This window comes from Drosophila yakuba, unplaced genomic scaffold, assembly GCF_016746365.2.
Source record: "Drosophila yakuba strain Tai18E2 unplaced genomic scaffold, Prin_Dyak_Tai18E2_2.1 Segkk34_quiver_pilon_scaf, whole genome shotgun sequence".
Taxonomy (NCBI): Eukaryota; Metazoa; Arthropoda; class Insecta; order Diptera; family Drosophilidae; genus Drosophila; species Drosophila yakuba.
Window position 1 is genome coordinate 1 of NW_025048806.1, and position 9,669 is coordinate 9,669.

Below are 9,669 nucleotides of genomic sequence, written 5' to 3' on the forward strand. Positions count from 1 at the left end.
AAGCGGGGAGGAATGTGGGTTAATGGGTTTTTAGTTGCCCTTTTCATTACTCAGCAGACATCAACTCACATACGCGCCAAATTGTTTCGTTGTGCGAAATGCTAATCAAATGAAGTTCCATGGGCTCCCCAAGTCGGTATAAGAGTCCTCCCTTTTCCATTGCAGGCTTGAGTGCCCTTTAGCCATAGTAAGCATCTTACTATGTTGGCCGAAAACAGAAAGCCAATATTTCCGCAAAGCTCCAGCCGCATAATAATGGCAACAGTTTCGCTTCTCACGCTTCGCTGATTAACATGTGAATCACGTCAGGTGAGGACACTATAAAAAAAGGTGACTGCGTATAAGATTACAAACTCCAAGAAAATATTAATACATAATAAATGAATTTGGTATCAGCATCGGTCCTCAGCGATCCTAATGATTAATATATGCATTTTTTTTTTAAATTTTTATTCATCTTTATACATTGTTCAGCAGAAAAGATTATAATTCTTATGTTGGCAAAAAGTTTAAGTTTAAGTTCGAAGTGCATTCCCACGCATAAAGCAACAAGAGACTGCACAGCTAATTGAAATTTAATTTAATGACCGTTCTGAGCACGTGGAAAAGCAGCGTTGCGATGCAGCCAGGCGTTGGAAAATTCGTGGAACTTGATGCGCCTTCCATCGCTAATTAAATTAGCAGCCGTATGCATGCAGGAAGCGATTTATGAATTACATTCCCGTCCAAAAAGGTGCAACACGGAATGAGGAGAATGGAAAACACTGCACTGACCTAACCGTAAATGTGCCACACAATACAAGAATTTTCCTAATTGAACATGTGTCCGACATTCAGGTGCATACTACATAGGTAGGTAGATACATGCAAACAGAGTAACCCTTTTGCATTTGGTTTTTGTTTCCACTCCACCTCTTTACAGTTCATTAATATTGCGGGCCGCAGTGGGAAGGTTTATTGGAAATTAAAAGCCAACTTCATTTGCGTTCTAGCCAGCACTTTTGTGTGCTACTCGCTCTCTGCCACGACAGTTTCCATTTTCCCGGTGCCAGCTAATTTAAATTTTTTGCTTGTTGGCTGCGGAATTTATGCCTGACAGCGAATGGAGACCACACAAATTGAGGCATAAATTCGGTTGCATTTCTATTTTCTTTGTTAATTTAAACATTGCTTTGGCCACGAGTATTATTATGAAATAAATAATCCAGATTACGGATTTTTCTTCGCTGAACAAGTTTACTAATTTTCACATCTACGACTGTATCTAATTCAAAATCGATTTGAATACCAATTTGAATAAAAACTTTCGACAAGTCGTTGAAGCTGAAAATATCCATTGTCTGTACCCAAGGTACCTTTAAGTTTTTTGGCTGAAAACAGATCGTGTTTATGATGTATATTCTTTGTAACTATCGGGCTACATTCGTATAGAAACTTAAATAATCATAATTAATATGTAAAAAATATCCAAAATATCAAATCTCGATATTCAGCTAGAGTATCCCTGTTGATGCCATAAATTTTTAATAACTTTAATGGCAGACCTTTGATGAGCACTCGAAAGTGTTTTTAATTTCAATTAATATACAAGACACTCGAGGGCAAAAATACACAGTCGTTTCACTGACACACAAGTGACTCATTCAGGTCCTTGACCAGGACTCAACTCATACTCAATGGCTTCGAACGGAAATCAACTCAAGTGGCGTCTGCCGTTGAACGCTGGTTCGTCGTACATCAGTAGTTGCTCGGAAAAGTCGGAAAAAGTGGGAGCAGCTGAATGAGCAGACCTAAATACCTTAAAGTTTGCTTAAACTTTCGCCACTGGCCCAGAAATTAGCAATGATACCCAGTCATCGGATTAGGGATCCTGGACCATAATGGCCTCATTAAGGGTTAAGCCGAAGTTAAAGTTTCAGCGCTGGAAAAAGAAACTGTTCCGACGTGTTCTGGGCAGCTAGAATATCCTGCCGTAAGCAGGAAAATTATTAAACAATGCCCAGGGGCCGCAGGACGAGGAAGTGGTGGGACGGGTGGGAGATGAGACAAGCATGATGACAATGAGGACCAGGACCCTGGTGCATGCAACTATGAAAATGGCAAAGTGCTGACCTAAGCCCACAAACAAAATGGCAGGCTACAGAGGACGACAGCTAAAAAGTGTCACAGCAGCTCAACACAAAAACTCAAATTCCAAGCGCCCGAGTTCGACCCCGGCTGGAACTGGTACTGGTTATGGTACTAGTATTACTACTACTACTACTACTAAAACTGAACCCTGGCAGACCGGCGGGCGGATGGACATGACGAAGTGTCAGTGGCTCACAGCAACGAAATCCCAATGTAGCCAGTGATAAGGCCAACTACAGAGCCACGTGTTTGCTTTTCAATTTGTGCCAGCACCAGCAGCCGGCTGTGGAATTATGAATAGGCCGGCACAAAAACAAGCGGCCAACAGCAGAAAGACATCGTGAATGGCCAAGTGGACGGCTTCTGGGGGCCGCAAGGGGTTAACGGGCGTTACACGGAGCGTTGGAGCATTCATTGAAGCTAAACAGGATGTGAGGTAAGGTGCGGGCAGGCGAGGACTCCGAATGGATTCGGAGAGGATGGACGGCACTGGTTGGGATGGGATGACTACGCTTCGATGCCGACAGGCAAAGGAAAACAACTTTTGCGAAAAGTTGAACTCGATTTGTGTTCTATTTTAGTGCTCCTGTTCGTCCTCTTCTTTTCTCTTTTTACATCACTACTTATGGCAAGCTGCATCTCATGAAATGCAAATGTATATCTGTAAGGACTCAAAGTCGCTGTGGATGAACATACAAATTTCATGGTAAACTCTCTGATCGCTTCAATAATTTAGATAAAGGAGCAAGATCATAGTTCGAGATACAAAAATGACCTAATCAACTCACTTTGGAAATGTTATTAAAAATGATGTAAATGGGCTTTTTTATATGCAAGCCATTTTTATTTTGAGGAGCACCTTGTTATGTTTTTAGAGAATAAAGAAGCACGGGAAATATTCGACATTTTAACTTAACTTTGTATCAACTTTTTACTTAATAATATTTAATATTAATTGAAAAATTTTGACACAACAACTAGCGGAAGGGCTGACACGAATTTTAACATTTTTCTGCCACATCGATAGAAATATTGAAAAAACAAGAATTTACGGAAAATAAAATTAAATGATATTTTAAGACCATAAAAAACTGAACCACTATCAAAACATTTTCCAAAAGTATGGGGTATGACATTTTAGTCTGTTTGTGGACGTGGTAATATGGTCAATAAATTTCGAGCTTTTATAGTTCCTGAGATCTCTACGTTCATACGGACGGACGGACATGGCCAGTTCGACTTGGTTATTGATCCTGATCAAGAATTTATATGATCAGAAACGCTTCATTCTGCCTGTTAGTAGAATCTAGTATACACTTTTACTCTACATTGCTCAATGCTCAACAACATAATCTTCAAAAAACGTAATCTTAAACTTTAACAGAGTTGACTGTTATCAAAATTATAAAATTTTAGTGTAACATGCTTTATCCATCAACAAACACTGCTTTAACTTTCATATATAATATTTAGTTAGACCTTAGCCAACAATTACATTCACAAATTCCACAATAGTATCCAAAACAATAACTCATCCACAGTAATAGCCATTACTTCAATACAACCTTCAAAATGGAGACAACCAGTGAAAGGAAAACCCAAATTATGGAGAAGCGAAAGCTCATGGGCGACAAGAGGATGAGCATGGGAATGAAGTCATTCTATGCCTCGGTAATAGGAAGCATTTTCCGGATGAGCGATGAGCAGCGAAACTCGTTTTCAGCCATGTTTAGGCGCCACAAGGCTGACGCACAATATGTTGACGCTACCTACGTTGATAATCCCATAGAGGAGTACGAGCCCATTTATCAAACCGTCTTCGATGACGACAGGGATCCCGTGCATGAGCCCACATTCTCCAAACACCGCATACCCCTGTAAGATCTCAAACCAAACTGGTCAAGGTCAAAATACTTCTTATTTCTTTAGTCAGATACGTTGTCTGGAGCGCTACCACAATTCGAAGCGGGAGTACGCCAAGCAGTTCAAGCGGGAGATCCAGCTCCTAATTGACAACCAGTCCACGGCGGAGGATGCCTGGCAATTCGTAAGGTAAAGTTTCTAGTTATACCCGTTACTCGTAGAGTAAAAGTATACTTGAAAAGTATGTAACAGGCAGAAGGAAGCGTTTCCGACCATATAAAGTATATATCTTCTTGATCAGGATCAATAGCCAAGTCGATCTGGCCATGTCCGTCTGTCCGCCCGTCCGTATGAACGTCGAGATCTCAGGAACTACAAAAGCTAAAAAGTTGAGATTAAGCATGCAGACTCCACAGACATAGAAGCAGCGCAAGTTTGTCGATTCATGTTGCCACGCCCACAAACCGCCCAAAACTGCCACGCCCACCATTTTGAAAAATGTTTTGATATTTCTTCATTTTTGTATTAGTCTCGTAAATTTCTATCTATTTGCCAAAAAAACCCTTTTCCACGCCCACAAACCGCCAAAAACTGTCAGTGTTGAAGATTCTCCTTCGCACTTCTACTAGCTGAGTAACGGGTATCAGATAGTCGGGGAACTCGATTATAGCGTTCTCTCTTGTTTAGTTTAGTTCCCACAATAATTATTTTTGATATTACTCTCTCATAAGTTTTTTACTAAAAATATTATTTTAAAATGCTAAATAATAAATAATAAAATTTTCCGTTGGTGCTTCGTTGGAACCGGATATAATGATGAAGAGAAACTATAAATATCCAAACTTATTATTGTGCATTTTATTTTTCTTCCAGAACCATGGCTTATACCACACTTTGGCGCCGCTGCACACAAGAAAAGAACTCAAGATTTTTGAAAAGGACTTTTGCAAGCTTACGCCCAAAGAGCAGAAAACGCTACAATAAAATAATGGCGACCAATTTTTCTTAAAGTCTTTAAGATTTAATATCTAAAATTTATAATTTAAAAAAAAATACAAAATAATAAAAGCAACAAAAAGTGTTTATAAAAACAATATTTTTAATATATTTATTTTCTTTTTTCAACAAAGATAATTAAGATAACTTTACCACTTTTAAGCATGCAAGTTGTACAACCCGTAAACAAACCACTTGGAGACCAAATCATGGTCAACTTGTTGCGCTTCAATCAAACTGCATCGATCAGCATAATTGAAATTCACAACGCAGAGAAATAATTTCGACATCAAGCTTTTATTCTAAACACAATTGAAAGTTCAAGAAGTTTCAAAAGAAAAGCTTCTGGCCGATGTTGATTGGCTTAGGATTTAGAATCCAGAGGGCAGTCTGTTTCGGGATCGGATCGAGAACGATCTAAGATAAAATCTGATAATAGTGTTTTGTAATATAGTATAAGTTTAAAAAGTTTATCACCAATAAATTTACTAAAATATTTTTGACGCGGGCCGCGCACAAGGAATAAATAATAAACAATAAAATAACAAGGCGCGAACAAGGCGCGCGAGTTAACACAGGGAAACAAATCCAGAGCCGAGGAGTTTTAACGAAGATCGTCAACACGAACTCGGCCGAAGAGACATTTTGCCTAAGCATACAACTTTTTGTAATAAAGACATTCCTTCTCGTTTCATACCCCGAACTACACAGTTGTTTTTCGAAAGCTTTTCCTCCCCCGGCCACAGGATTGTAACTGGCGCAGCCGGACTACGGACAAGGGATTAACAATGCCCACTACGCTTATCGTTCTAATTCTAAAGAGGTGATGAACATGTGACGGCAGTGGTTGTGGGGATTTTAGTAGTGAGTGGTGAAATAATAAATTAAGTAAAAAGTTATTGAAACATAATGACGTCCAAGTGCAAATAAAACAAAAGAAACAAACAAAACCAAGTTCAAATTGCTTCACAGGCGACCGTATATGTGTACATCAATCTCTGATAAGGCACCAGGATCGCTTGTGCAGGACAATTTACAACAATTATACCAACAAGTGTGATGACCGTATAAGTGTACATCAATCGATGATAAGGCACCGGGATCATCCATACACCCCAACTCATAAAATGATACCAATTAAAAAAAAAAAAAAGAAAAATTTGACATATCAAACTGCTGTGCGTGGTGACCGTTTGTATGTGGTTGGTATGCTTTTTTGGTTATTTCACCAGAATAGTAATTTCATCACTATGGTAATATTGCATCAGCCCATCTTTGCATTGCGAATGGTTTTTGTAATTCTGTAGTTCTGAGAACAACTGTTTTGCGCGGCGATAGGCTGGCGCCGCTGTCGCTGACTGCGAGTTTTAACATAGTTCTGAGAACAACTGTTTGGCGCGGCGATAGTCTCTGTGTTGTCAGAAGGCCCACTAATGACAGACCCATATCTTTTGCTAGCAGAACACTATCGGACACAGAAATACGCTATTCTACGATAGAGAAAGAAATGATAGCCATCATTTGGTCTGTAGGTCATTTCAGAACATACCTCTTCGGGCGTAAATTCAAAATAGTCACAGACCATAAGCCCTTAATCTGGCTAGAAAATCTGAAAGGCCAGAATCCAAAACTACTTCGATGGAAAACTATCCTGGCCGCTTACGACTACGAAGTCGTATACAAAAAAGGGTCGCAAAACGTAGTTGCTGACGCACTCAGCAGAATTGAGCCAAACTTAAACATAAACGAAGACCCACAAATTATACCAATCGCTTCGCAACCATTAAATCACTTCAATTGCCAAATAATATTCCGTACCGGATCAGCAACTGTGAGACAATTAGAAACACCATTTATCCATAAAGTAAGACACATAATCACAGAACCCGTACATACTTTCGACTCCGTTACAAATACCCTTCAAACAATCCTGAAACCGAATAAAACATTCGCAATATTTGCACCAGACGATATTTTCAAAATAATAGAAGAGTCCTATAATAACTATTTCTTTAAAAATGACTTATACAAAATTTTCCGCTGCAATATATGCCTAACCGAAATTACAAATCCTCTTGACCAGGAAAACGAAATTCGTGCGTAGTACGCACTGCGTACCACTTTAACACTAATCATAGGGGGATAGATGAAACATATAACCATTTAAAAAGGGACATTTATTTTCCACATTTAAAAGACATTATCACAAAAATTATAAAAAATTGTGATACCTGCCTAACCCTAAAATACGATAGACACCCCCATAGACCATTGATGCAAAGCCCAGCCGCCCCAGAGGGACCATTGGCAGTCGTACATATAGACATATATTTCATTAACAATACTTGTAACCTCACAATTATCGATAAATTCACCAAGCTAGCGCAAGCTTACCCCCTTAGCAATAGGAATTTAATAAAAGTCGCCGATGCCCTACTACAATTCATAAGTCACTATGGCGCACCACAGAAAATAATCTTCGACCAGGGCGCGGAATTTTCGGACAGTCTATTCAACGACCTCTTAACTCAATTCCAAATAAAACCTCATACAACTTCATTCCAACAATCTACGGGAAATGCTTCTGTCGAGAGACTGCACTCTACCTTAACCGAACTATACAGGATAATCATGAACAAAAGAAAAGAAGCACACCTAGAACGCGATCATGTCCAAATACTCTCAGAAGCAATAGCAACTTATAACAATACAATACACTCCAGCACTTCGTATACCCCTTTCGAGCTCTTCCACGGAAGAATTGTTCAACAGAACAATAACATTCGACAATCACCACGATTACCTTAAGAAATTAAACGAATTTAGAAAAGACATATACCCAAAAGTACAGGAACATTTAAACGCGACCACAGAAAGAAGACTGACTAAATTAAACGAGGACAAAGAGACACCAATCCAAGTCGAGCCTAATGATAAAATATTAGAAAAGAAAACCGTAGAAACAAGATAGCGAGATACCGAGATTTTCACTACACAAAGTAGATAGAGACAAAGGCATCACTCTCCTAAAAACTAAAGGTCAAAAGTTACACAAAAAACAAATTAGGAAAACAGTTAAGAAAAAAGTGGAAGAAACATAAGATAGACAAGCACTATTCAATAAATATATTATTAACAAAAAACAACCAAAAAAAAAAAAATCTGAAAAGGCACAAACATTTTTCTTTAACGAACTTAGGGAAGTCAGAAATAACACATATTCATTATAAAATAGGATAAACTACAATATAGACACTGTCTGATAATGTAAACAAAGTAAAGTGTTATTTCATAAGGAACAAATAATAATATAAGATAGATAATAAGTAAACAAAGTGTAACTTTAGCATAAGATATAACGCTTATAAAAACAACACTCATGTTTAACATTAAGATACCCATTAAAAAAGAAAAAAACTGTCAAATTCAAAATGTCCTCGGAGTTCGTGGCATACACCAACAACACGTCACCTAATCACCTTTCTCCGATCCGGCCATTCCCCTTATGGCCTTCTCTTCGGACTGGGGGGGAGGAGTTAACATGCCCCTCTCCCCGGCCACAGGGAAACAACACCGACCCGGCAACAAATCCAGAGCAGAGGAGTTTTAACGAAGATCGCCAACACGAACTCGGCCGAAAAGACATTTTGCCTAAGCATACAACTTTTTGTAATAAAGACATTCCTTCTCGTTTCATACCCCGAACTACACAGTTGTTTTTTTGAAAGCTTTTCCTCCCCCGGCCACAGGATTGTAACTCGCGCGCATAAACGAGCCAAGGGCCACACTAAACCAGAAACCCGGCCACACTAAGTCGGGTAAATCGATAGCACAGGCAAAAACGATAGACCCAGCCAATCTCTAAAGCGGGCGGCTGGCGTGTGGGAAGTCAGTCAGTGGTCGACAGCGATAGGATGCAAGTCATCAACTAAGAGCGACCAGCCAGCTCTACAGCAGGATCTCCCAGTGGTAAATATAATAAACCAGGATAGTAAGTGTCCATTCCTATTGCCTTTGCTGACTTAAGGGTCCAACAACAATTCTCTCTGCTGACTTCAGGGTCCAACACTAACAACGATTCTCCCCGCTGACTTTCGGGTCCGATAACAACAACAACCGTACCTTCCCCATTACTGACTTAAGGGTCCGTTACCTACATATCTCTCCTACCTCCCGTAATCGCTGACTTCAGGGTCCCCCAGCATTTCTACGTATTCTCAGGCATTGCACGACATCCAGGCACCGAACACGAGGGACCCGTTTCCAGCCGGAGGATCCAAACGCGAGAAGCCCCACGCCGACCGCACCGAACAAGCCCCTATACCATTCCCTACCATATCAATCCGTTTAGAAATTTGAATAAATCATCTCTGTATAAGCCTTATTAAGGCTGAAACTTTGAGCGTTATCACTGGGACTCTGGTCGGGGAAACAAATGAATTTCCTGGACGACCCCGGCCGTCCCTGACTACCCGAGGCACGACAGAACGTCACATATTAAAATGAAATCATTTTTTAACAACAATTTAAATTTGCATGGGTGGGTGTAAAAATTGGAACCCTATATCGGTTCTCTGGAAACAATGCACGCATGTAGAAGTATACAAAATAATAGTAAACAGTAGAGATATTTTCTGATCTTGTAACGTGCAATAGAAACTATCGATGGTTGAAACATTC

General features: G+C 39.6%; 1 long non-coding RNA gene and 1 pseudogene across 1 annotated transcript; both read left to right on the forward strand.

Annotated features, from left to right (window-relative positions):
- The first annotated feature begins 3,558 nt into the window (after nucleotides 1-3,558).
- LOC6536019 lies at nucleotides 3,559-5,023 on the forward strand (annotated as a pseudogene).
- A 3,836-nt stretch (nucleotides 5,024-8,859) lies between these two features.
- On the forward strand, nucleotides 8,860-9,385 carry LOC122319651. Its single transcript, XR_006245277.1, has 2 exons — nucleotides 8,860-8,980; nucleotides 9,049-9,385. It is a non-coding gene; the product is annotated as an uncharacterized LOC122319651 (long non-coding RNA).
- Nucleotides 9,386-9,669: the final 284 nt, after the last annotated feature.